General features: G+C 39.9%; 20 non-coding genes across 20 annotated transcripts; all 20 read right to left on the bottom strand.

The window, feature by feature from the left end:
* Positions 1 to 468: 468 nt before the first annotated feature.
* Positions 469 to 550, bottom strand: Trnal-aag (transfer RNA leucine (anticodon AAG)). Its single transcript is given in 2 exon segments — positions 469 to 503; positions 513 to 550. It is a non-coding gene; the product is annotated as a tRNA-Leu (tRNA).
* Positions 551 to 1,529: 979 nt separating this feature from the next.
* Trnal-aag (transfer RNA leucine (anticodon AAG)) lies at positions 1,530 to 1,611 on the bottom strand. The gene has a single exon. It is a non-coding gene; the product is annotated as a tRNA-Leu (tRNA).
* Positions 1,612 to 1,995: 384 nt separating this feature from the next.
* Positions 1,996 to 2,078, bottom strand: Trnal-uag (transfer RNA leucine (anticodon UAG)). The gene has a single exon. It is a non-coding gene; the product is annotated as a tRNA-Leu (tRNA).
* Positions 2,079 to 5,607: 3,529 nt separating this feature from the next.
* Positions 5,608 to 5,689, bottom strand: Trnal-uag (transfer RNA leucine (anticodon UAG)). Its single transcript has one exon. It is a non-coding gene; the product is annotated as a tRNA-Leu (tRNA).
* Positions 5,690 to 6,667: 978 nt separating this feature from the next.
* Trnal-uag (transfer RNA leucine (anticodon UAG)) lies at positions 6,668 to 6,749 on the bottom strand. Its single transcript has one exon. It is a non-coding gene; the product is annotated as a tRNA-Leu (tRNA).
* A 3,061-nt stretch (positions 6,750 to 9,810) lies between these two features.
* On the bottom strand, positions 9,811 to 9,892 carry Trnal-uag (transfer RNA leucine (anticodon UAG)). Its single transcript has one exon. It is a non-coding gene; the product is annotated as a tRNA-Leu (tRNA).
* A 965-nt stretch (positions 9,893 to 10,857) lies between these two features.
* Positions 10,858 to 10,939, bottom strand: Trnal-uag (transfer RNA leucine (anticodon UAG)). The gene has a single exon. It is a non-coding gene; the product is annotated as a tRNA-Leu (tRNA).
* A 1,434-nt stretch (positions 10,940 to 12,373) lies between these two features.
* On the bottom strand, positions 12,374 to 12,455 carry Trnal-uag (transfer RNA leucine (anticodon UAG)). Its single transcript has one exon. It is a non-coding gene; the product is annotated as a tRNA-Leu (tRNA).
* Positions 12,456 to 13,889: 1,434 nt separating this feature from the next.
* On the bottom strand, positions 13,890 to 13,971 carry Trnal-uag (transfer RNA leucine (anticodon UAG)). Its single transcript has one exon. It is a non-coding gene; the product is annotated as a tRNA-Leu (tRNA).
* A 965-nt stretch (positions 13,972 to 14,936) lies between these two features.
* Positions 14,937 to 15,018, bottom strand: Trnal-uag (transfer RNA leucine (anticodon UAG)). Its single transcript has one exon. It is a non-coding gene; the product is annotated as a tRNA-Leu (tRNA).
* Positions 15,019 to 15,529: 511 nt separating this feature from the next.
* On the bottom strand, positions 15,530 to 15,611 carry Trnal-aag (transfer RNA leucine (anticodon AAG)). Its single transcript has one exon. It is a non-coding gene; the product is annotated as a tRNA-Leu (tRNA).
* A 1,446-nt stretch (positions 15,612 to 17,057) lies between these two features.
* Trnal-uag (transfer RNA leucine (anticodon UAG)) lies at positions 17,058 to 17,139 on the bottom strand. The gene has a single exon. It is a non-coding gene; the product is annotated as a tRNA-Leu (tRNA).
* A 511-nt stretch (positions 17,140 to 17,650) lies between these two features.
* Positions 17,651 to 17,732, bottom strand: Trnal-aag (transfer RNA leucine (anticodon AAG)). The gene has a single exon. It is a non-coding gene; the product is annotated as a tRNA-Leu (tRNA).
* Positions 17,733 to 19,178: 1,446 nt separating this feature from the next.
* Positions 19,179 to 19,260, bottom strand: Trnal-uag (transfer RNA leucine (anticodon UAG)). Its single transcript has one exon. It is a non-coding gene; the product is annotated as a tRNA-Leu (tRNA).
* An 849-nt stretch (positions 19,261 to 20,109) lies between these two features.
* On the bottom strand, positions 20,110 to 20,191 carry Trnal-uag (transfer RNA leucine (anticodon UAG)). Its single transcript has one exon. It is a non-coding gene; the product is annotated as a tRNA-Leu (tRNA).
* A 976-nt stretch (positions 20,192 to 21,167) lies between these two features.
* Positions 21,168 to 21,249, bottom strand: Trnal-uag (transfer RNA leucine (anticodon UAG)). The gene has a single exon. It is a non-coding gene; the product is annotated as a tRNA-Leu (tRNA).
* Positions 21,250 to 22,226: 977 nt separating this feature from the next.
* Trnal-uag (transfer RNA leucine (anticodon UAG)) lies at positions 22,227 to 22,308 on the bottom strand. Its single transcript has one exon. It is a non-coding gene; the product is annotated as a tRNA-Leu (tRNA).
* Positions 22,309 to 23,157: 849 nt separating this feature from the next.
* On the bottom strand, positions 23,158 to 23,239 carry Trnal-uag (transfer RNA leucine (anticodon UAG)). Its single transcript has one exon. It is a non-coding gene; the product is annotated as a tRNA-Leu (tRNA).
* A 976-nt stretch (positions 23,240 to 24,215) lies between these two features.
* On the bottom strand, positions 24,216 to 24,297 carry Trnal-uag (transfer RNA leucine (anticodon UAG)). The gene has a single exon. It is a non-coding gene; the product is annotated as a tRNA-Leu (tRNA).
* Positions 24,298 to 25,274: 977 nt separating this feature from the next.
* Positions 25,275 to 25,356, bottom strand: Trnal-uag (transfer RNA leucine (anticodon UAG)). Its single transcript has one exon. It is a non-coding gene; the product is annotated as a tRNA-Leu (tRNA).
* Positions 25,357 to 25,538: the final 182 nt, after the last annotated feature.

Genomic DNA, 25,538 nt, shown 5'->3' with positions numbered 1-25,538 from the left:
AAACCAAAAATGGCTCATTCTGACATTAGCAGGAAGGTTTTTGCTCTAACCAATTAACCTAAGATCCGAAGTCCTAAGTCTGTCCCTTGACAAGTAAACTTTGACAAGTTCACATTGCGTGGGTACAATAACGAAACGCTGAAAATTATACTCTTGTGGGTTAAATGTTAAATATTATGCAATTATCAAGAAAAATGTTGAACATGACTGTAAGACCGTTTCATTCGGACTATCGCTCTTAACAAGCTGTAAATCCAAATCTCCTGTCGTTTAAACGCTTTAGATCTCTGTTTCGAAAAATAAACGCAATTTTCCGCACAATCAAGTGGTACAAGTAACCTTTTTCCCCAATGCGACAAAAACTTATTAATTATACTTTTTCTAAAATTTGCGTCTTTCTGGGGACGAAGTTTTTAAGCGTAATCAATATTCTCTCTCCGAGGACATTTCCGGTCATGCGATATAAGATGACAGGAGCGAGATTCGAACTCGCGCCACCGAAGTGACTGTTGCCTTAAACCAGCGCCTTAGACCGCTCGGCCATCCTGCCCGGTTTTTTAAATACATAATGTCGACGAGCGTGCAGAGCAAAAAAGTATTTACGCGTATTTAAGCACTAGATGACATGTAAAAATGACCGAAATGTATGAAAAATTCAAATAAGTAAGTGACGCAAAATAATACGTTGATACCCAACCAGGTCTGCACATTCCATTGCAAGTGTATTCGTCCCGTGACTTTTCATAAATTTAGAGTGTTTTGCCTGATTGTGGGCGGAATTACCTGCACAGTCAAGCAGTTTTAGTGATCCCGTCCTGCATGCAAGCGAAACTTGTGAAACATCCTTTTTAAACGTTCGCGCTTATTTCTATGCAAAATAGTTAAGCGGAAATAAAAACGTTTGTTCGATATACTTTTTAATCATGTATGATTAGTTCACGGGAGCGAGATTGGAATTCGCGCCACGGAAGTGACTGGTGCCTAAAACCAGCGCCTTATACCGCTCGGCCATCATGCCTATTTTTTAAAAAATAAAATCCCCGTCTCAAAAAAGTTCAAGTAAACCAAAAATGGCTTATGCTGACATTAGCAGGAAGGTTTTTGTTCTAACCAATTAACCTAAGATCCGAAGTGCTAAGTCTGTCCCTTGACAAGTAAGCTTTGACAAGTTCACATTGCGTGGGTACAATAATGAAACGCCGAAAATTATACTCTTGTGGGCTAAATGTTAAATATTATGCAATTATCAAGAAAAATGTTGAACATGACTGTAAGACCGTTTCATTCGGACTATCGCTCTTAACAAGCTGTAAATCCGAATCTCCCGTCGTTTAAACGCTTTAGATCTCTGTTTCGAAAAATAAACGCAATTTTCCGCAAAATCAAGTGGTACACGTGACATTTTTCCCCAATGCGACAAAAACTTATTAATTATACTTTTTCTAAAATTTGCGTCTTTCTGGGGACGAAGTTTTTAAGCGTAATCAATATTCTCTGTCCGAGGACATTTCCGGTCATGCGATATAAGATGACAGGAGCGAGATTCGAACTTGCGCCACCGAAGTGACTGGTGCCTTAAACCAGCGCCTTAGACCGCTCGGCCATCCTGCCCGGTTTTTCAAATACATAATGTCGACGAGCGTGCAGAGAAAATAGTATTTACGAGTATTTAAGCACTAGATGACATGTAAAAATGACCGAAATGTATGAAAAATTCATATAGGTAAGTGACGCAAAATAATACGTTGGTACCCAACCAGCTCTGCACATTCCATTGCAAGTGTATTCGTCCCGTGACTTTTCATCAATTTAGAGAGTTTTGCCTGATTGTGGGCGGAATTACCTGCAAAGTCAAGCAGTTTTAGGGATCTCGTCCTGCATGCAAGCGAAACTTGTGATACATCCTTTTTAAACGTCGCGCATTTTTCCAGGCAAAATAGTTAAGCGAAAAAAAAACACGTTTGTCCGACGTACTTTTCAGACATGTATGATTAGTTGACAGGAGCGAGATTCGAACTCGCGCCACCAAAGTGACTGGTGCCTAAAACCAGCGCCTTAGACCGCTCGGCCATCCTGCATACTTTTTAAGATATAAAGTCCCTGTCCCAAAAATGTTCAAGTAAACCAAAAAAGGCTTATGCTGACATTAGCAGGAAAGTTTTTGCTCTAACTAATTAACCTAAGATCCGAAGTCCTAAGTCTGTCCGTTGACAAGTAAACTTTGACAAGTTCACATTGCGTGGGTACAATAACGAAACGCCAAAAATTATACTCTTGTGGGTTAAATGTTAAAAATTATGCAATTAGCAAGAAATATGTTGAACATAACTGTAAGAACGTTTCATTCGGACAATCGCTCTTAACAAGCTGTAAATCGAAATCTCCTGTCGTTTAAGCGCTTTAGATCTCTATTTCGAAAAATAAACGAAATTTTCCGCAAAATCAAGTGGTACAAGTGACATTTTTCCCCAATGCGACAAACACTTGTTAATTATACTTTTTCTAAAATTTGCGTCTTTCTCGAGACGAAGTTTTTAAGCGTAATCAATATTCTCTGTCCCAGGATATTTCAGGTCATGGGATATAAGAAGACAGGAGCGAGATTCGAACTCGCGCCACCGAAGTGACCAGCGCCTTAGACCGCTCGGCCATCCTGCTCGGTTTTTCAAATACATAATGTCGACAAGCGTGCAGAGAAAATAGTATTTACGCGTATTTAAGCACTAGATGACATGTAAAAATGACCAAAATGTATGAAAAATTCAAATAAGTAAGTGACGCAAAATAATACGTTGATACCCAACCAGCACTGCCCATTTCATTGCAAGTGCATTCGTCCCGTGACTTTTCATCAATTTAGGTAGTTTTGCCTGATTGTGGGAGGAATTACCTACACAGTCAAGCAGTTTTAGTGATCCCGTCCTGCATGCAAGCAAAACTTGTGAAACATCCTTTTTAAACGTTCGCGCTTTTTTCTAGGCAAAATAGTTAAGCTGAAATAAAAACATTTGTTCGACATACTTTTTAAACATGTATGATTAGTTTACGGGAGCGAGATTCGAGCTCGCGCCCCCGAAGTGACTGGTGCCTAAAACCAGCGCCTTTAGACCGCTCGGCCATCATGCCTATTTTTTAAGAAATAAAATCCCCCGTAACAAAAAAGTTCAAGTAAACCGAAAATGGGTTATGCTGACATTAGCAGGAAGGTTTTTGTTCTAACTAGTTAACCTAAGATCCGAAGTCCTAAGTCTGTCCGTTGACAAGTAAACTTTGACAAGTTCACATTGCGTGGGTACAATAACGAAACGCCGAAAATTATACTCTTGTGGGTTAAATGTTAAAAATTATGCAATTAGCAAGAAATATGTTGAACATGACTGTAAGAACGTTTCATTCGGACAATCGCTCTTAACAAGCTGTAAATCGAAATCTCCTGTCGTTTAAACGCTTTAGATCTCTGTTTCGAAAAATAAACGAAATTTTCCGCAAAATCAAGTGGTACAAGTGACATTTTTCCCCAATGCGACAAAGACTTGTTAATTATACTTTTTCTAAAATTTGCGTCTTTCTCGGGACGAAGTTTTTAAGCGTAATCAATATTCTCTGTCCCAGGATATTTCCGGTCATGCGATATAAGATGACAGGAGCGAGATTCGAACTCGCGTCACCGAAGTGACCAGCGCCTTAGACCGCTCGGCCATCCTGCCCGGTTTTTCAAATACATAATGTGGACGACAGTGCAAGGAAAATAGTATTTACACGTATTTAAGCAGTAGATGACATGCAAAAATGACCAAAATATATGGAATATTGAAATAAGTAAGTGACGCAAAATAATACGTTGATACCCAACCAGCTCTGCCCATTCCATTGCAAGTGTATTCGTCCCGTGACTTTTCATCAATTTAGAGAGTTTTGCCTGATTGTGGGCGGAAATACCTGCACAGTCAAGCAGTTTTAGCGATCCCGTCCTGCATGCAAGCGAAACTTGTGATACATCCTTTTTAAACGTTCGCGCATTTTTCTAGGCAAAATAGTTAAGCGGAAATAAAAACGTTTATCCGACCTACTTTTCAGACATGTATGATTCGTTGACAGGAGCAAGATTCGAACTCGTGCCACCGAAGTGTCTGGTGCCTAAAACCAGCGCCATAGACCGCTCGGCCATCCTGCCTGGTTTTTCAAATACATGAAGTGGACGAGCGTGCAGAAAAAAATAGTATTTACGCGTATTTAAGCACTAGATGACATGTAAAAATGATCGAAATGTATGAAAAATTCAAATAAGTAAGTGACGCAAAATAATACGTTGATACCCAACCAGCTCTGTCCATTCCATTGCAAGTGTATTCGTCCCGTGACTTTTCATCAATTTAGAGAGTTTTGCCTGATTGTGGGCGAAATTACCTGCACAGTCAAGCAGTTTTAGCGATCCCGTCCTGCATGCAAGCGAAAATTGTGAAACATCCTTTTTAAAGGTTCGCGCATTTTTCTAGGCAAAATAGTTAAGCGGAGATAAAAACGTTTGTCAAACGTACATTTCAGACATGTATGAGTAGTTAACATGAGCTAGATTCGAACTCGCGCCACCGAAGTGCCTGGTGCCTAAAACCAGCGCCTTAGACCGCTCGGCCATCCTGCCTGCTTTTTATGATATAAAATCCCCGTCCCAAAAAAGTTCAAGTAAACCAAAAATGGCTTATTCTGACATTAGCAGGAAGGTTTTTGCTCAAACCAATTAACCTAACATCCGAAGTCATAAATCTGTCCCTTGACAAGTAAACTTTGACAAGTTCAGATTGCCTGGGTACAATAATGAAACGCCGAAAATTATACTCTTGTGGGTTAAATGTTAAAAATTATGCAATTATCAAGAAAAATGTTGAACATGACTGTAAGAACATTTCATTCGGACTATCGCTGTTAAAAAGCTGTAAATCCAAATCTCCTGTCTTTTAACGCTTTAGATCCCTGTTTCGAAAAATAATCAAAACTTTCCGCAAAATCAAGTGGTACAAGTGACATTTTTCCCCAATGCGTCAAAGACTTGTTAATTATACTTTTTCTAAAATTTGCGTCTTGCTGGGGACGAAGTTTTTAAGCGTAATCAATATTCTCTGTCCGAGGATATTTCCGGTCATGCGATATATGATGACAGGAGCGAGATTCGAACTCGCGCCACCGAAGTGACCAGCGCCTTAGACCGCTCGGCCATCCTGCCCGATTTCTCAAATACATAATGTCGACGAGCGTGCAGAGCAAAAAAGTATTTATGCGTATTTAAGCACTAGATGACATGTAAAAATGACCGAAATGTATGAAAAATTCAAATAAGTAAGTGACGCAAAATAATACGTTGATACCCAACCAGCTCTGCACATTCCATTGCAAGTGTATTCGTCCCGTGACTCTTCATCAATTAAGAGAGTTTTGCCTGATTGTGGGCGGAATTACCTGCACAGTCCAGCAGTTTTAGCGATCCCGTCCTGCATGCAAGCGAAACTTGTGATACATCCTTTTTAAACGTTTGCGCATTTTTCTAGGCAAAATAGTTAAGCGGAAATAAAAACGTTTGTCCGACGTACTTTTCAGACATGTATGATTAGTTGACAGGAGCGAGGTTCGAACTCGCGCCACCGAAGTGACTGGTGCCTAAAACCAGCGCCTTAGACCGCTCGGCCATCATGCCTTTTTTTTAAGATATAAAATCCCCGTCCCAAAAAAGTTCAAGTAAACCAAAAATGGCTTATTCGGACATTAGCAGGAAGATTTTTGCTCTAACCAATTAACCTAAGATCCGAAGTCCTAAGTCTGTCCCTTGACAAGTAAGCTTTGACAAGTTCACATTGCGTGGGTACAATAATGAAACGCCGAAAATTATACTCTTGTGGGTTAAATGTTAAAAATTATGCAATTATCAAGAAAAATGTTGAACATGACTGTAAGAACGTTTCATTCGGACTTTCGCTCTTAACAAGCTGTAAATCCAAATCTCCTGTCGTTTATACGCTTTAGATCTCTGTTTCGAAAAATAAACGAAATTTTCCGCAAAATCAAGTGGTACAAGTGACACTTTTCCCCAATGCAACAAAGACTTGTTAATTATAATTATTCTAAAATTTGCGTCTTTCTGGGGACGAAGTTTTTAAGCGTAATCAATATTCTCTGTCCGAGGACATTTCCGGTCATGCGATATAAGATGACAGAAGCGAGATTCGAACAAGCGCCACCGAAGTGACTGGTGCCTTAAACCAGCGCCTTAGACCGCTTGGCCATCCTGCCCGGTTTTTCAAATACATAATGTCGACGAGCGTGCAAAGAAAATAGTATTTACGCGTATTTAAGCAATAGATGATATGTAAAAATGACCGAAATGTATGAAAAATTCAAATAAGTAAGTGACGCAAAATAATACGTTGATACCCAACCAGCTCTGCCCATTCCATTGCAAGTGTATTCGTCCCGTGACTTTTCATCAATTTAGAGAGTTTTGCCTGATTGTGGGCGGAAGTACCTGTACAGTTAAGCAGTTTTAGCGATCCCGTCCTGCATGCAAGCGAAACTTGTGATACATCCTTTTTAAACGTTCGTGCATTTTTCTAGGCAAAATAGTTAAGCGGAAATAAAAACGTTTGTCCGACGTACTTTTCAGACATGTATGATTAGTTGACAGGAGCGAGATTCGAACTCGCGCCACCGAAGTGACTGGTGCCTAAAACCAGCGCCTTAGACCGCTCGGCCATCCTGCCTTATTTTTAATATATAAAATCCCCGTCACAAAAAAGTTCAAGTAAACCAAAAAAGGCTTATGCTGACATTAGCAAGAAAGTTTTTGCTCTAACTAATTAACCTAAGATCCGAAGTCCTAAGTCTGTCCGTTGACAAGTAAACTTTGACAAGTTCACATTGCGTGGGTACAATAACGAAACGCCAAAAATTATACTCTTGTGGGTTAAATGTTAAAAATTATGCAATTAGCAAGAAATATGTTGAACATAACTGTAAGAACGTTTCATTCGGACAATCGCTCTTAACAAGCTGTAAATCGAAATCTCCTGTCGTTTAAGCGCTTTAGATCTCTATTTCGAAAAATAAACGAAATTTTCCGCAAAATCAAGTGGTACAAGTGACATTTTTCCCCAATGCGACAAACACTTGTTAATTATACTTTTTCTAAAATTTGCGTCTTTCTCGAGACGAAGTTTTTAAGCGTAACCAATATTCTCTGTCCCAGGATATTTCAGGTCATGGGATATAAGAAGACAGGAGCGAGATTCGAACTCGCGCCACCGAAGTGACCAGCGCCTTAGACCGCTCGGCCATCCTGCTCGGTTTTTCAAATACATAATGTCGACAAGCGTGCAGAGAAAATAGTATTTACGCGTATTTAAGCATTAGATGACATGTAAAAATGACCAAAATGTATGAAAAATTCAAATAAGTAAGTGACGCAAAATAATACGTTGATACCCAACCAGCACTGCCCATTTCATTGCAAGTGCATTCGTCCCGTGACTTTTCATCAATTTAGGTAGTTTTGCCTGATTGTGGGAGGAATTACCTACACAGTCAAGCAGTTTTAGTGATCCCGTCCTGCATGCAAGCGAAACTTGTGAAACATCCTTTTTAAACGTTCGCGCTTTTTTCTAGGCAAAATAGTTAAGCGGAAATAAAAACATTTGTTCGACATACTTTTTAAACATGTATGATTAGTTTACGGGAGCGAGATTCGAGCTCGCGCCCCCGAAGTGACTGGTGCCTAAAACCAGCGCTTTAGACCGCTCGGCCATCATGCCTATTTTTTAAGAAATAAAATCCCCCGTAACAAAAAAGTTCAAGTAAACCGAAAATGGGTTATGCTGACATTAGCAGGAAGGTTTTTGTTCTAACTAGTTAACCTAAGATCCGAAGTCCTAAGTCTGTCCGTTGACAAGTAAACTTTGACAAGTTCACATTGCGTGGGTACAATAACGAAACGCCGAAAATTATACTCTTGTGGGTTAAATGTTAAAAATTATGCAATTAGCAAGAAATATGTTGAACATGACTGTAAGAACGTTTCATTCGGACAATCGCTCTTAACAAGCTGTAAATCGAAATCTCCTGTCGTTTAAACGCTTTAGATCTCTGTTTCGAAAAATAAACGAAATTTTCCGCAAAATCAAGTGGTACAAGTGACATTTTTCCCCAATGCGACAAAGACTTGTTAATTATACTTTTTCTAAAATTTGCGTCTTTCTCGGGACGAAGTTTTTAAGCGTAATCAATATTCTCTGTCCCAGGATATTTCCGGTCATGCGATATAAGATGACAGGAGCGAGATTCGAACTCGCGTCACCGAAGTGACCAGCGCCTTAGACCGCTCGGCCATCCTGCCCGGTTTTTCAAATACATAATGTGGACGACAGTGCAAGGAAAATAGTATTTACGCGTATTTAAGCACTAGATGACATGTAAAAATGACCAAAATGTATGAAAAATTCAAATAAGTAAGTGACGCAAAATAATACGTTGATACCCAACCAGCACTGCCCATTTCATTGCAAGTGCATTCGTCCCGTGACTTTTCATCAATTTAGGTAGTTTTGCCTGATTGTGGGAGGAATTACCTACACAGTCAAGCAGTTTTAGTGATCCCGTCCTGCATGCAAGCGAAACTTGTGAAACATCCTTTTTAAACGTTCGCGCTTTTTTCTAGGCAAAATAGTTAAGCGGAAATAAAAACATTTGTTCGACATACTTTTTAAACATGTATGATTAGTTTACGGGAGCGAGATTCGAGCTCGCGCCCCCGAAGTGACTGGTGCCTAAAACCAGCGCTTTAGACCGCTCGGCCATCATGCCTATTTTTTAAGAAATAAAATCCCCCGTAACAAAAAAGTTCAAGTAAACCGAAAATGGGTTATGCTGACATTAGCAGGAAGGTTTTTGTTCTAACTAGTTAACCTAAGATCCGAAGTCCTAAGTCTGTCCGTTGACAAGTAAACTTTGACAAGTTCACATTGCGTGGGTACAATAACGAAACGCCGAAAATTATACTCTTGTGGGTTAAATGTTAAAAATTATGCAATTAGCAAGAAATATGTTGAACATGACTGTAAGAACGTTTCATTCGGACAATCGCTCTTAACAAGCTGTAAATCGAAATCTCCTGTCGTTTAAACGCTTTAGATCTCTGTTTCGAAAAATAAACGAAATTTTCCGCAAAATCAAGTGGTACAAGTGACATTTTTCCCCAATGCGACAAAGACTTGTTAATTATACTTTTTCTAAAATTTGCGTCTTTCTCGGGACGAAGTTTTTAAGCGTAATCAATATTCTCTGTCCCAGGATATTTCCGGTCATGCGATATAAGATGACAGGAGCGAGATTCGAACTCGCGTCACCGAAGTGACCAGCGCCTTAGACCGCTCGGCCATCCTGCCCGGTTTTTCAAATACATAATGTGGACGACAGTGCAAGGAAAATAGTATTTACACGTATTTAAGCAGTAGATGACATGCAAAAATGACCAAAATATATGGAATATTGAAATAAGTAAGTGACGCAAAATAATACGTTGATACCCAACCAGCTCTGCCCATTCCATTGCAAGTGTATTCGTCCCGTGACTTTTCATCAATTTAGAGAGTTTTGCCTGATTGTGGGCGGAAGTACCTGTACAGTTAAGCAGTTTTAGCGATCCCGTCCTGCATGCAAGCGAAACTTGTGATACATCCTTTTTAAACGTTCGTGCATTTTTCTAGGCAAAATAGTTAAGCGGAAATAAAAACGTTTGTCCGACGTACTTTTCAGACATGTATGATTAGTTGACAGGAGCGAGATTCGAACTCGCGCCACCGAAGTGACTGGTGCCTAAAACCAGCGCCTTAGACCGCTCGGCCATCCTGCCTTATTTTTAATATATAAAATCCCCGTCACAAAAAAGTTCAAGTAAACCAAAAAAGGCTTATGCTGACATTAGCAAGAAAGTTTTTGCTCTAACTAATTAACCTAAGATCCGAAGTCCTAAGTCTGTCCGTTGACAAGTAAACTTTGACAAGTTCACATTGCGTGGGTACAATAACGAAACGCCAAAAATTATACTCTTGTGGGTTAAATGTTAAAAATTATGCAATTAGCAAGAAATATGTTGAACATAACTGTAAGAACGTTTCATTCGGACAATCGCTCTTAACAAGCTGTAAATCGAAATCTCCTGTCGTTTAAGCGCTTTAGATCTCTATTTCGAAAAATAAACGAAATTTTCCGCAAAATCAAGTGGTACAAGTGACATTTTTCCCCAATGCGACAAACACTTGTTAATTATACTTTTTCTAAAATTTGCGTCTTTCTCGAGACGAAGTTTTTAAGCGTAATCAATATTCTCTGTCCCAGGATATTTCAGGTCATGGGATATAAGAAGACAGGAGCGAGATTCGAACTCGCGCCACCGAAGTGACCAGCGCCTTAGACCGCTCGGCCATCCTGCTCGGTTTTTCAAATACATAATGTCGACAAGCGTGCAGAGAAAATAGTATTTACGCGTATTTAAGCACTAGATGACATGTAAAAATGACCAAAATGTATGAAAAATTCAAATAAGTAAGTGACGCAAAATAATACGTTGATACCCAACCAGCACTGCCCATTTCATTGCAAGTGCATTCGTCCCGTGACTTTTCATCAATTTAGGTAGTTTTGCCTGATTGTGGGAGGAATTACCTACACAGTCAAGCAGTTTTAGTGATCCCGTCCTGCATGCAAGCGAAACTTGTGAAACATCCTTTTTAAAGGTTCGCGCATTTTTCTAGGCAAAATAGTTAAGCGGAGATAAAAACGTTTGTCAAACGTACATTTCAGACATGTATGATTAGTTAACATGAGCGAGATTCGAACTCGCGCCACCGAAGTGCCTGGTGCCTAAAACCAGCGCCTTAGACCGCTCGGCCATCCTGCCTATTTTTTAAGAAATAAAATCCCCCGTAACAAAAAAGTTCAAGTAAACCGAAAATGGGTTATGCTGACATTAGCAGGAAGGTTTTTGTTCTAACTAGTTAACCTAAGATCCGAAGTCCTAAGTCTGTCCGTTGACAAGTAAACTTTGACAAGTTCACATTGCGTGGGTACAATAACGAAACGCCGAAAATTATACTCTTGTGGGTTAAATGTTAAAAATTATGCAATTAGCAAGAAATATGTTGAACATGACTGTAAGAACGTTTCATTCGGACAATCGCTCTTAACAAGCTGTAAATCGAAATCTCCTGTCGTTTAAACGCTTTAGATCTCTGTTTCGAAAAATAAACGAAATTTTCCGCAAAATCAAGTGGTACAAGTGACATTTTTCCCCAATGCGACAAAGACTTGTTAATTATACTTTTTCTAAAATTTGCGTCTTTCTCGGGACGAAGTTTTTAAGCGTAATCAATATTCTCTGTCCCAGGATATTTCCGGTCATGCGATATAAGATGACAGGAGCGAGATTCGAACTCGCGTCACCGAAGTGACCAGCGCCTTAGACCGCTCGGCCATCCTGCCCGGTTTTTCAAATACATAATGTGGACGACAGTGCAAGGAAAATAGTATTTACACGTATTTAAGCAGTAGATGACATGCAAAAATAACCAAAATATATGGAATATTGAAATAAGTAAGTGACGCAAAATAATACGTTGATACCCAACCAGCTCTGCCCATTCCATTGCAAGTGTATTCGTCCCGTGACTTTTCATCAATTTAGAGAGTTTTGCCTGATTGTGGGCGGAAATACCTGCACAGTCAAGCAGTTTTAGCGATCCCGTCCTGCATGCAAGCGAAACTTGTGATACATCCTTTTTAAACGTTCGCGCATTTTTCTAGGCAAAATAGTTAAGCGGAAATAAAAACGTTTGTCCGACCTACTTTTCAGACATGTATGATTCGTTGACAGGAGCAAGATTCGAACTCGTGCCACCGAAGTGTCTGGTGCCTAAAACCAGCGCCATAGACCGCTCGGCCATCCTGCCTGGTTTTTCAAATACATGAAGTGGACGAGCGTGCAGAAAAAAATAGTATTTACGCGTATTTAAGCACTAGATGACATGTAAAAATGATCGAAATGTATGAAAAATTCAAATAAGTAAGTGACGCAAAATAATACGTTGATACCCAACCAGCTCTGTCCATTCCATTGCAAGTGTATTCGTCCCGTGACTTTTCATCAATTTAGAGAGTTTTGCCTGATTGTGGGCGGAATTACCTGCACAGTCAAGCAGTTTTAGCGATCCCGTCCTGCATGCAAGCGAAAATTGTGAAACATCCTTTTTAAAGGTTCGCGCATTTTTCTAGGCAAAATAGTTAAGCGGAGATAAAAACGTTTGTCAAACGTACATTTCAGACATGTATGATTAGTTAACATGAGCGAGATTCGAACTCGCGCCACCGAAGTGCCTGGTGCCTAAAACCAGCGCCTTAGACCGCTCGGCCATCCTGCCTATTTTTTAAGAAATAAAATCCCCCGTAACAAAAAAGTTCAAGTAAACCGAAAATGGGTTATGCTGACATTAGCAGGAAGGTTTTTGTTCTAACTAGTTAACCTAAGATCCGAAGTCCTAAGTCTGTCCGTTGACAAGTAAACTTTGACAAGTTCACATTGCGTGGGTACAATAACGAAACGCCGAAAATTATACTCTTGTGGGTTAAATGTTAAAAATTATGCAATTAGCAAGAAATATGTTGAACATGACTGTAAGAACGTTTCATTCGGACAATCGCTCTTAACAAGCTGTAAATCGAAATCTCCTGTCGTTTAAACGCTTTAGATCTCTGTTTCGAAAAATAAACGAAATTTTCCGCAAAATCAAGTGGTACAAGTGACATTTTTCCCCAATGCGACAAAGACTTGTTAATTATACTTTTTCTAAAATTTGCGTCTTTCTCGGGACGAAGTTTTTAAGCGTAATCAATATTCTCTGTCCCAGGATATTTCCGGTCATGCGATATAAGATGACAGGAGCGAGATTCGAACTCGCGTCACCGAAGTGACCAGCGCCTTAGACCGCTCGGCCATCCTGCCCGGTTTTTCAAATACATAATGTGGACGACAGTGCAAGGAAAATAGTATTTACACGTATTTAAGCAGTAGATGACATGCAAAAATAACCAAAATATATGGAATATTGAAATAAGTAAGTGACGCAAAATAATACGTTGATACCCAACCAGCTCTGCCCATTCCATTGCAAGTGTATTCGTCCCGTGACTTTTCATCAATTTAGAGAGTTTTGCCTGATTGTGGGCGGAAATACCTGCACAGTCAAGCAGTTTTAGCGATCCCGTCCTGCATGCAAGCGAAACTTGTGATACATCCTTTTTAAACGTTCGCGCATTTTTCTAGGCAAAATAGTTAAGCGGAAATAAAAACGTTTGTCCGACCTACTTTTCAGACATGTATGATTCGTTGACAGGAGCAAGATTCGAACTCGTGCCACCGAAGTGTCTGGTGCCTAAAACCAGCGCCATAGACCGCTCGGCCATCCTGCCTGGTTTTTCAAATACATGAAGTGGACGAGCGTGCAGAAAAAAATAGTATTTACGCGTATTTAAGCACTAGATGACATGTAAAAATGATCGAAATGTATGAAAAATTCAAATAAGTAAGTGACGCAAAATAATACGTTGATACCCAACCAGCTCTGTCCATTCCATTGCAAGTGTATTCGTCCCGTGACTTTTCATCAATTTAGAGAGTTTTGCCTGATTGTGGGCGGAATTACCTGCTCAGTCAAGCAGTTTTAGCGATCCCGTCCTGCATGCAAGCGAAAATTGTGAAACATCCTTTTTAAAGGTTCGCGCATTTTTCTAGGCAAAATAGTTAAGCGGAGATAAAAACGTTTGTCAAACGTACATTTCAGACATGTATGATTAGTTAACATGAGCGAGATTCGAACTCGCGCCACCGAAGTGCCTGGTGCCTAAAACCAGCGCCTTAGACCGCTCGGCCATCCTGCCTGCTTTTTATTATATAAAATCCCCGTCCCAAAAAAGTTCAAGTAAACCAAAAATGGCTTATTCTGACATTAGCAGGAAGGTTTTTGCTCAAACCAATTAACCTAACATCCGAAGTCATAAATCTGTCCCTTGACAAGTAAACTTTGGCAAGTTCAGATTGCGTGGGTACAATAATGAAACGCCGAAAATTATACTCTTGTGGGTTAAATGTTAAAAAATATGCAATTATCAAGAAAAATGTTGAACATGACTGTAAGAACATTTCATTCGGACTATCGCTGTTAAAAAGCTGTAAATCCAAATCTCCTGTCTTTTAACGCTTTAGATCCCTGTTTCGAAAAATAATCAAAACTTTCCGCAAAATCAAGTGGTACAAGTGACATTTTTCCCCAATGCGTCAAAGACTTGTTAATTATACTTTTTCTAAAATTTGCGTCTTGCTGGGGACGAAGTTTTTAAGCGTAATCAATATTCTCTGTCCGAGGATATTTCCGGTCATGCGATATATGATGACAGGAGCGAGATTCGAACTCGCGCCACCGAAGTGACCAGCGCCTTAGACCGCTCGGCCATCCTGCCCGATTTCTCAAATACATAATGTCGACGAGCGTGCAGAGCAAAAAAGTATTTATGCGTATTTAAGCACTAGATGACATGTAAAAATGACCGAAATGTATGAAAAATTCAAATAAGTAAGTGACGCAAAATAATACGTTGATACCCAACCAGCTCTGCACATTCCATTGCAAGTGTATTCGTCCCGTGACTCTTCATCAATTAAGAGAGTTTTGCCTGATTGTGGGCGGAATTACCTGCACAGTCCAGCAGTTTTAGCGATCCCGTCCTGCATGCAAGCGAAACTTGTGATACATCCTTTTTAAACGTTTGCGCATTTTTCTAGGCAAAATAGTTAAGCGGAAATAAAAACGTTTGTCCGACGTACTTTTCAGACATGTATGATTAGTTGACAGGAGCGAGATTCGAACTCGCGCCACCGAAGTGACTGGTGCCTAAAACCAGCGCCTTAGACCGCTCGGCCATCCTGCCTTATTTTTAAGATATAAAATCCCCGTCACAAAAAAGTTCAAGTAAACCAAAAATGGCTTATTCTGACATTAGCAGGAAGGTTTTTGCTCTAACCAATTAACCTAAGATCCGAAGTCCTAAGTCTGTCCCTTGACAAGTAAACTTTGACAAGTTCACATTGCGTGGGTACAATAACGAAACGCTGAAAATTATACTCTTGTGGGTTAAATGTTAAATATTATGCAATTATCAAGAAAAATGTTGAACATGACTGTAAGACCCTTTCATTCGGACTATCGCTCTTAACAAGCTGTAAATCCAAATCTCCTGTCGTTTAAACGCTTTAGATCTCTGTTTCGAAAAATAAACGCAATTTTCCGCAAAATCAAGTGGTACAAGTGACATTTTTCCCCAATGCGACCAAAAGTTATTAATTATACTTTTTCTAAAATTTGCGTCTTTCTGGGGACGACGTTTTTAAGCGTAATCAATACTCTCTGTCCGAGGACATTTCCGGTCATGCGATATAAGATGACAGGAGCGAGATTCGAACTCGCGCCACCGAAGTGACTGGTGCCTTAAACCAGCGCCTTAGACCGCTCGGCCATCCTGCCCGGTTTTTCAAACACATAATGTCGACGAGCGTGCAGAGCAAAAAAGTATTTACGCGTATTTAAGCACTAGATGACATATAAAAATGACCGAAATGTATGAAAAATTCAAATAAGTATGTGACGCAAAATAATACGTTGATACCCAACCAGCTCTGCACATTCCATTGCAAGTGTATTCGTCCCGTGACTTTTCATAAATTTAGAGAGTTTTGCCTGATTGTGGGCGGAATTACCTGCACAATCAAGCAGTTTTAGTGATCCCGTCCTGCATGCAAGCGAAACTTGTGAAACATCCTTTTTAAACGTTCGCGCTTTTTTCTATGCAAAATAGTTAAGCGGAAATAAAAACGTTTGTTCGATATACTTTTTAATCATGTATGATTAGTTCACGGGAGTGAGATTCGAATTCGCCCCACGGAAGTGACTGGTGCCTAAAACCAGCGCCTTATACCGCTCGGCCATCATGCCTATTTTTTAAGAAATAAAATCCCCGTCTCAAAAAAGTTCAAGTAAACCAAAAATGGCTTATGCTGACATTAGCAGGAAGGTTTATGTTCTAACCAATTAACCTAAGATCCGAAGTGCTAAGTCTGTCCCTTGACAAGTAAGCTTTGACAAGTTCACATTGCGTGGGTACAATAATGAAACGCCGAAAATTATACTCTTGTGGGCTAAATGTTAAATATTATGCAATTATCAAGAAAAATGTTGAACATGACTGTAAGACCGTTTCATTCGGACAATCGCTCTTAACAAGCTGTAAATCCGAATGTCCCGTCGTTTAAACGCTTTAGATCTCTGTTTCGAAAAATAAACGCAATTTTCCGCAAAATCAAGTGGTACAAGTGACATTTTTCCCCAATGCGACAAAAACTTATTAATTATACTTTTTCTAAAATTTGCGTCTTTCTGGGGACGAAGTTTTTAAGCGTAATCAATATTCTCTGTCCGAGGACATTTCCGGTCATGCGATATAAGATGACAGGAGCGAGATTCGAACATGCGCCACCGAAGTGACTGGTGCCTTAAACCAGCGCCTTAGACCGCTCGGCCATCCTGCCCGGTTTTTCAAATACATAATGTCGACGAGCGTGCAAAGAAAATAGTATTTACGCGTATTTAAGCAATAGATGATATGTAAAAATGACCGAAATGTATGAAAAATTCAAATAAGTAAGTGACGCAAAATAATACGTTGATACCCAACCAGCTCTGCCCATTCCATTGCAAGTGTATTCGTCCCGTGACTTTTCATCAATTTAGAGAGTTTTGCCTGATTGTGGGCGGAAGTACCTGTACAGTTAAGCAGTTTTAGCGATCCCGTCCTGCATGCAAGCGAAACTTGTGATACATCCTTTTTAAACGTTCGTGCATTTTTCTAGGCAAAATAGTTAAGCGGAAATAAAAACGTTTGTCCGACGTACTTTTCAGACATGTATGATTAGTTGACAGGAGCGAGATTCGAACTCGCGCCACCGAAGTGACTGGTGCCTAAAACCAGCGCCTTAGACCGCTCGGCCATCCTGCCTTATTTTTAATATATAAAATCCCCGTCACAAAAAAGTTCAAGTAAACCAAAAATGGCTTATTCTGACATTAGCAGGAAGGTTTTTGCTCTAACCAATTAACCTAAGATCCGAAGTCCTAAGTCTGTCCCTTGACAAGTAAACTTTGACAAGTTCACATTGCGTGGGTACAATAACGAAACGCTGAAAATTATACTCTTGTGGGTTAAATGTTAAATATTATGCAATTATCAAGAAAAATGTTGAACATGACTGTAAGACCCTTTCATTCGGACTATCGCTCTTAACAAGCTGTAAATCCAAATCTCCTGTCGTTTAAACGCTTTAGATCTCTGTTTCGAAAAATAAACGCAATTTTCCGCAAAATCAAGTGGTACAAGTGACATTTTTCCCCAATGCGACCAAAAGTTATTAATTATACTTTTTCTAAAATTTGCGTCTTTCTGGGGACGACGTTTTTAAGCGTAATCAATACTCTCTGTCCGAGGACATTTCCGGTCATGCGATATAAGATGACAGGAGCGAGATTCGAACTCGCGCCACCGAAGTGACTGGTGCCTTAAACCAGCGCCTTAGACCGCTCGGCCATCCTGCCCGGTTTTTCAAACACATAATGTCGACGAGCGTGCAGAGCAAAAAAGTATTTACGCGTATTTAAGCACTAGATGACATATAAAAATGACCGAAATGTATGAAAAATTCAAATAAGTATGTGACGCAAAATAATACGTTGATACCCAACCAGCTCTGCACATTCCATTGCAAGTGTATTCGTCCCGTGACTTTTCATAAATTTAGAGAGTTTTGCCTGATTGTGGGCGGAATTACCTGCACAATCAAGCAGTTTTAGTGATCCCGTCCTGCATGCAAGCGAAACTTGTGAAACATCCTTTTTAAACGTTCGCGCTTTTTTCTATGCAAAATAGTTAAGCGGAAATAAAAACGTTTGTTCGATATACTTTTTAATCATGTATGATTAGTTCACGGGAGTGAGATTCGAATTCGCCCCACGGAAGTGACTGGTGCCTAAAACCAGCGCCTTATACCGCTCGGCCATCATGCCTATTTTTTAAGAAATAAAATCCCCGTCTCAAAAAAGTTCAAGTAAACCAAAAATGGCTTATGCTGACATTAGCAGGAAGGTTTATGTTCTAACCAATTAACCTAAGATCCGAAGTGCTAAGTCTGTCCCTTGACAAGTAAGCTTTGACAAGTTCACATTGCGTGGGTACAATAATGAAACGCCGAAAATTATACTCTTGTGGGCTAAATGTTAAATATTATGCAATTATCAAGAAAAATGTTGAACATGACTGTAAGACCGTTTCATTCGGACAATCGCTCTTAACAAGCTGTAAATCCGAATGTCCCGTCGTTTAAACGCTTTAGATCTCTGTTTCGAAAAATAAACGCAATTTTCCGCAAAATCAAGTGGTACAAGTGACATTTTTCCCCAATGCGACAAAAACTTATTAATTATACTTTTTCTAAAATTTGCGTCTTTCTGGGGACGAAGTTTTTAAGCGTAATCAATATTCTCTGTCCGAGGACATTTCCGGTCATGCGATATAAGATGACAGGAGCGAGATTCGAACATGCGCCACCGAAGTGACTGGTGCCTTAAACCAGCGCCTTAGACCGCTCGGCCATCCTGCCCGGTTTTTCAAATACATAATGTCGACGAGCGTGCAGAGAAAATAGTGTTTACGAGTATTTAAGCACTAGATGACATGTAAAAATGACCGAAATGTATGAAAAATTCAAATAAGTAAGTGACGCAAAATAATACGTTGATACCCAACCAGCTCTGCACATTCCATTGCAAGTGTATTCGTCCCGTGACTTTTCATCAATTTAGAGAGTTTTGCCTGATTGTGGGCGGAATTACCTGCAAAGTCAAGCAGTTTTCGGGATCTCGTCCTGCATGCAAGCGAAACTTGTGATACATCCTTTTTAAACGTCGCGCATTTTTCCAGGCAAAATAGTTAAGCGAAAAAAAAACACGTTTGTCCGACGTACTTTTCAGACATGTATGATTAGTTGACAGGAGCGAGATTCGAACTCGCGCCACCAAAGTGACTGGTGCCTAAAACCAGCGCCTTAGACCGCTCGGCCATCCTGCCTACTTTTTAAGATATAAAGTCTCCGTCCCAAAAATGTTCAAGTAAACCAAAAAAGGCTTATGCTGACATTAGCAGGAAAGTTTTTACTCTAACTAATTAACCTAAGATCCGAAGTCCTAAGTCTGTCCGTTGACAAGTAAACTTTGACAAGTTCACATTGCGTGGGTACAATAATGAAACGCCAAAAATTATACTCTTGTGGGTTAAATGTTAAAAATTATGCAATTAGCAAGAAATATGTTGAACATAACTGTAAGAACGTTTCATTCGGACAATCGCTCTTAACAAGCTGTAAATCGAAATCTCCTGTCGTTTAAGCGCTTTAGATCTCTGTTTCGAAAAATAAACGAAATTTTCCGCAAAATCAAGTGGTACAAGTGACATTTTTCCCCAATGCAACAAAGACTTGTTAATTATAGTTTTTCTAAAATTTGCGTCTTTCTCAGGACGAAGTTTTTAAGCGTAATCAATATTCTCTGTCCCAGGATATTTCCGGTCATGCGATATAAGATGACAGGAGCGAGATTCGAACTCGCGTCACCGAAGTGACCAACGCCTTAGACCGCTCGGCCATCCTGCCCGGTTTTTCAAATACATAATGTGGACGAGAGTGCAAGGAAAATAGTATTTACACGTATTTAAGCAGTAGATGACATGTAAAAATGACCGAAATATATGGAATATTGAAATAAGTAAGTGACGCAAAATAATACGTTGATACCCAACCAGCTCTACCCATTCCATTGCAAGTGTATTCGTCCTGTGACTTTTCATCAATTTAGAGAGTTTTGCCTGATTGTGGGCGGAAATACCTGCACAGTCAAGCAGTTACAGACATGTATGATTAGTTGACAGGAGCGAGATTCGAACTCGCGCAACCGAAGTGACTGGTGCCTAAAACCAGCGCCTTAGACCGCTCGGCCATCCTGCCTTTTTTTAAGATATAAAATCCCCGTCCCAAAAAAGTTCAAGTAAACCAAAAATGGCTTATTCTGACATTAGCAGGAAGGTTTTTGCTCTAACCAATGAACCTAAGATCCGAAGTCCTATGTCTGTCCCTTGACAAGTAAACTTTGACAAGTTCACATTGCGTGGGTACAATAATGAAACGCCGAAAATTATACTCTTGTGGGTTAAATGTTAAATATTATGCAATGATCAAGTAAAATGTTGAACATGACTGTAACACCGTCTCATTCGGATTATCGCTCTTAACAAGCTGTAAATCTAAATCTTCTGTCGTTTAAACGCTTTAGATCTCTGTTTCGAAAAATAAACGAAATTTTCCGCAAAATCAAGTGGTACAAGTGACATTTTTCCCCAATGCGACAAACACTTATTAATTATACTTTTTCTAAAGTTTGCGTCTTTCTGGGGACGAAGTTTTTAAGCGTAATCAATATTCTCTGTCCGAGGACATTTCCGGTCATGCGATATAAGATTACAGGAGCGAAATTCGAACTCGCGCCACCGAAGTGACTGGTGCCTTAAACAAGCGCCTTAGACCGCTCGGCCATCCTGCCCGGATTTTCAAATACATAATGTCGACGAGCGTGCAGAGAAAATAGTATTTTCGCGTATTTAAGCACTAGATGACATGTAAAAATGACCGAAATGAATGAAAAATTCAAATAAGTAAGTGACGCAAAATAATACGTTGATACCCAACCAGGTCTGCACATTCCATTGCAAGTTCATTCGTCCCGTGACTCTTCATCACTTAAGAGAGTTTTGCCTTATTGTGGGCGGAATTACCTGCACAGTCAAGCAGTTTTAGCGATCCCGTCCTGCATGCAAGCGAAACTTGTGATACATCCTTTTTAAACGTTCGAGCATTTTTCTAGGCAAAATGGTTAAGCGGAATGAAAACGTTTGACCGACGTACTTTTCAGACATGTATGATTAGTTGACAGGAGCGAGATTCGAACTCGCTCCACCAAAGTGACTGGTGCCTAAAACCAGCGCCTTAGACCGCTCGGCCATCCTGTCTACTTTTTAAGATATAAAGTCCCCGTCCCAAAAAAGTTCAAGTAAACCAAAAATGGCTTATGCTGACATTAGCAGGAAAGATTTTGCTCTAACCAATTAACCTAAGATCCGAAGTCCTAAGTCTGTCCGTTGACAAGTAAACTTTGACAAGTTCACATTGCGTGGGTACAATAATGAAGCGCCGAAAATTTTACTCTTGTGGGTTAAATGTTAAAAATTATGCAATTATCAAGAAATATGTTGAACATGACTGTAAGAACGTTTCATTCGGACAATTGCTCTTAACAAGCTGTAAATCGAAATCTCCTGTCGTTTAAGCGCTTTAGATCTCTGTTTCGAAAAATAAACGAAATTTTCCGCAAAATCAAGTGGTACAAGTGCCATTTTTCCCCAATGCCACAAAGACTTGTTAATTATACTTTTTCTAAAATTTTCGGCTTTCTGGGGACGAAGTTTTTAAGCGTAATCAATATTCTCTGTCCGAGGACATTTCCGGTCATGCGATATAAGATGACAGGAGCGAGATTCGAACTCGCACCACCGAAGTGACTGGTGCCTTAAACAAGCGCCTAAGACCGCTCGGCCATCCTGCCCGGTTTTTCAAATACATAATGTCGACGAGCGTGCAGAGAAAATAGTATTTACGCGTATTTAAGCACTAGATGACATGTAAAAATGACCGAAATGAATGAAAAATTCAAATAAGTAAGTGACGCAAAATAATACGTTGATACCCAACCAGCTCTGCACATTCCATTGCAAGTTCATTCGTCCCGTGACTCTTCATCAATTAAGAGAGTTTTGCCTTATTGTGGGCGGAATTACCTGCACAGTCAAGCAGTTTTAGCGATCCCGTCCTGCATGCAAGCGAAACTTGTGATACATCCTTTTTAAACGTTCGCGCATTTTTCTAGGCAAAATAGTTAAGCGGAATGAAAACGTTTGACCGACGTACTTTTCAGACATGTATGATTAGTTGACAGGAGCGAGATTCGAACTCGCGCCACCAAAGTGACTGGTGCCTAAAACCAGCGCCTTAGACTGCTCGGCCATCCTGCCTTCTTTTTAAGATATAAAGTCCCCGTCCCAAAAAAGTTCAAGTAAACCAAAAATGGCTTATGCTGACATTAGCAGGAAAGTTTTTGCTCTAACCAATTAACCTAAGCTCCGAAGTCCTAAGTCTGTCCGTTGACAAGTAAATTTTGACAAGTTCACATTGCGTGGGTACAATAATGAAGCGCCGAAAATTATACTCTTGTGGGTTAAATGTTAAAAATTATGCAATTATCAAGAAAAATGTTGAACATGACTGTAAGACCGTTTCATTCGGACAATCGCGCTTAACAAGCTGTAAATCCAAATCTCCTGTCGTTTAAACGCTTTAGATCTCTGTTTTGTAAAATAAACGAAATGTTCCGCAAAATCAAGTGGTACAAGTGACATTTTTCCCCAATGCAACAAAGACTTGTTAATTATAGTTTTTCTAAAATTTGCGTCTTTCTCAGGACGAAGTTTTTAAGCGTAATCAATATTCTCTGTCCCAGGATATTTCCGGTCATGCGATATAAGATGACAGGAGCGAGATTCGAACTCGCGTCACCGAAGTGACCAACGCCTTAGACCGCTCGGCCATCCTGCCCGGTTTTTCAAATACATAATGTGGACGAGAGTGCAAGGAAAATAGTATTTACACGTATTTAAGCAGTAGATGACATGTAAAAATGACCGAAATATATGGAATATTGAAATAAGTAAGTGACGCAAAATAATACGTTGATACCCAACCAGCTCTACCCATTCCATTGCAAGTGTATTCGTCCTGTGACTTTTCATCAATTTAGAGAGTTTTGCCTGATTGTGGGCGGAAATACCTGCACAGTCAAGCAGTTACAGACATGTATGATTAGTTGACAGGAGCGAGATTCGAACTCGCGCAACCGAAGTGACTGGTGCCTAAAACCAGCGCCTTAGACCGCTCGGCCATCCTGCCTTTTTTTAAGATATAAAATCCCCGTCCCAAAAAAGTTCAAGTAAACCAAAAATGGCTTATTCTGACATTAGCAGGAAGGTTTTTGCTCTAACCAATGAACCTAAGATCCGAAGTCCTATGTCTGTCCCTTGACAAGTAAACTTTGACAAGTTCACATTGCGTGGGTACAATAATGAAACGCCGAAAATTATACTCTTGTGGGTTAAATGTTAAATATTATGCAATGATCAAGTAAAATGTTGAACATGACTGTAACACCGTCTCATTCGGATTATCGCTCTTAACAAGCTGTAAATCTAAATCTTCTGTCGTTTAAACGCTTTAGATCTCTGTTTCGAAAAATAAACGAAATTTTCCGCAAAATCAAGTGGTACAAGTGACATTTTTCCCCAATGCGACAAACACTTATTAATTATACTTTTTCTAAAGTTTGCGTCTTTCTGGGGACGAAGTTTTTAAGCGTAATCAATATTCTCTGTCCGAGGACATTTCCGGTCATGCGATATAAGATTACAGGAGCGAAATTCGAACTCGCGCCACCGAAGTGACTGGTGCCTTAAACAAGCGCCTTAGACCGCTCGGCCATCCTGCCCGGATTTTCAAATACATAATGTCGACGAGCGTGCAGAGAAAATAGTATTTTCGCGTATTTAAGCACTAGATGACATGTAAAAATGACCGAAATGAATGAAAAATTCAAATAAGTAAGTGACGCAAAATAATACGTTGATACCCAACCAGGTCTGCACATTCCATTGCAAGTTCATTCGTCCCGTGACTCTTCATCACTTAAGAGAGTTTTGCCTTATTGTGGGCGGAATTACCTGCACAGTCAAGCAGTTTTAGCGATCCCGTCCTGCATGCAAGCGAAACTTGTGATACATCCTTTTTAAACGTTCGAGCATTTTTCTAGGCAAAATGGTTAAGCGGAATGAAAACGTTTGACCGACGTACTTTTCAGACATGTATGATTAGTTGACAGGAGCGAGATTCGAACTCGCTCCACCAAAGTGACTGGTGCCTAAAACCAGCGCCTTAGACCGCTCGGCCATCCTGTCTACTTTTTAAGATATAAAGTCCCCGTCCCAAAAAAGTTCAAGTAAACCAAAAATGGCTTATGCTGACATTAGCAGGAAAGATTTTGCTCTAACCAATTAACCTAAGATCCGAAGTCCTAAGTCTGTCCGTTGACAAGTAAACTTTGACAAGTTCACATTGCGTGGGTACAATAATGAAGCGCCGAAAATTTTACTCTTGTGGGTTAAATGTTAAAAATTATGCAATTATCAAGAAATATGTTGAACATGACTGTAAGAACGTTTCATTCGGACAATTGCTCTTAACAAGCTGTAAATCGAAATCTCCTGTCGTTTAAGCGCTTTAGATCTCTGTTTCGAAAAATAAACGAAATTTTCCGCAAAATCAAGTGGTACAAGTGCCATTTTTCCCCAATGCCACAAAGACTTGTTAATTATACTTTTTCTAAAATTTTCGGCTTTCTGGGGACGAAGTTTTTAAGCGTAATCAATATTCTCTGTCCGAGGACATTTCCGGTCATGCGATATAAGATGACAGGAGCGAGATTCGAACTCGCACCACCGAAGTGACTGGTGCCTTAAACAAGCGCCTAAGACCGCTCGGCCATCCTGCCCGGTTTTTCAAATACATAATGTCGACGAGCGTGCAGAGAAAATAGTATTTACGCGTATTTAAGCACTAGATGACATGTAAAAATGACCGAAATGAATGAAAAATTCAAATAAGTAAGTGACGCAAAATAATACGTTGATACCCAACCAGCTCTGCACATTCCATTGCAAGTTCATTCGTCCCGTGACTCTTCATCAATTAAGAGAGTTTTGCCTTATTGTGGGCGGAATTACCTGCACAGTCAAGCAGTTTTAGCGATCCCGTCCTGCATGCAAGCGAAACTTGTGATACATCCTTTTTAAACGTTCGCGCATTTTTCTAGGCAAAATAGTTAAGCGGAATGAAAACGTTTGACCGACGTACTTTTCAGACATGTATGATTAGTTGACAGGAGCGAGATTCGAACTCGCGCCACCAAAGTGACTGGTGCCTAAAACCAGCGCCTTAGACTGCTCGGCCATCCTGCCTTCTTTTTAAGATATAAAGTCCCCGTCCCAAAAAAGTTCAAGTAAACCAAAAATGGCTTATGCTGACATTAGCAGGAAAGTTTTTGCTCTAACCAATTAACCTAAGCTCCGAAGTCCTAAGTCTGTCCGTTGACAAGTAAACTTTGACAAGTTCACATTGCGTGGGTACAATAATGAAGCGC

The sequence above is a fragment of the Hydractinia symbiolongicarpus genome, chromosome 3 (genome assembly GCF_029227915.1).
Source record: "Hydractinia symbiolongicarpus strain clone_291-10 chromosome 3, HSymV2.1, whole genome shotgun sequence".
NCBI classification, from domain to species: Eukaryota; Metazoa; Cnidaria; class Hydrozoa; order Anthoathecata; family Hydractiniidae; genus Hydractinia; species Hydractinia symbiolongicarpus.
This window is presented reverse-complemented; position numbering and strand designations above follow the sequence as displayed.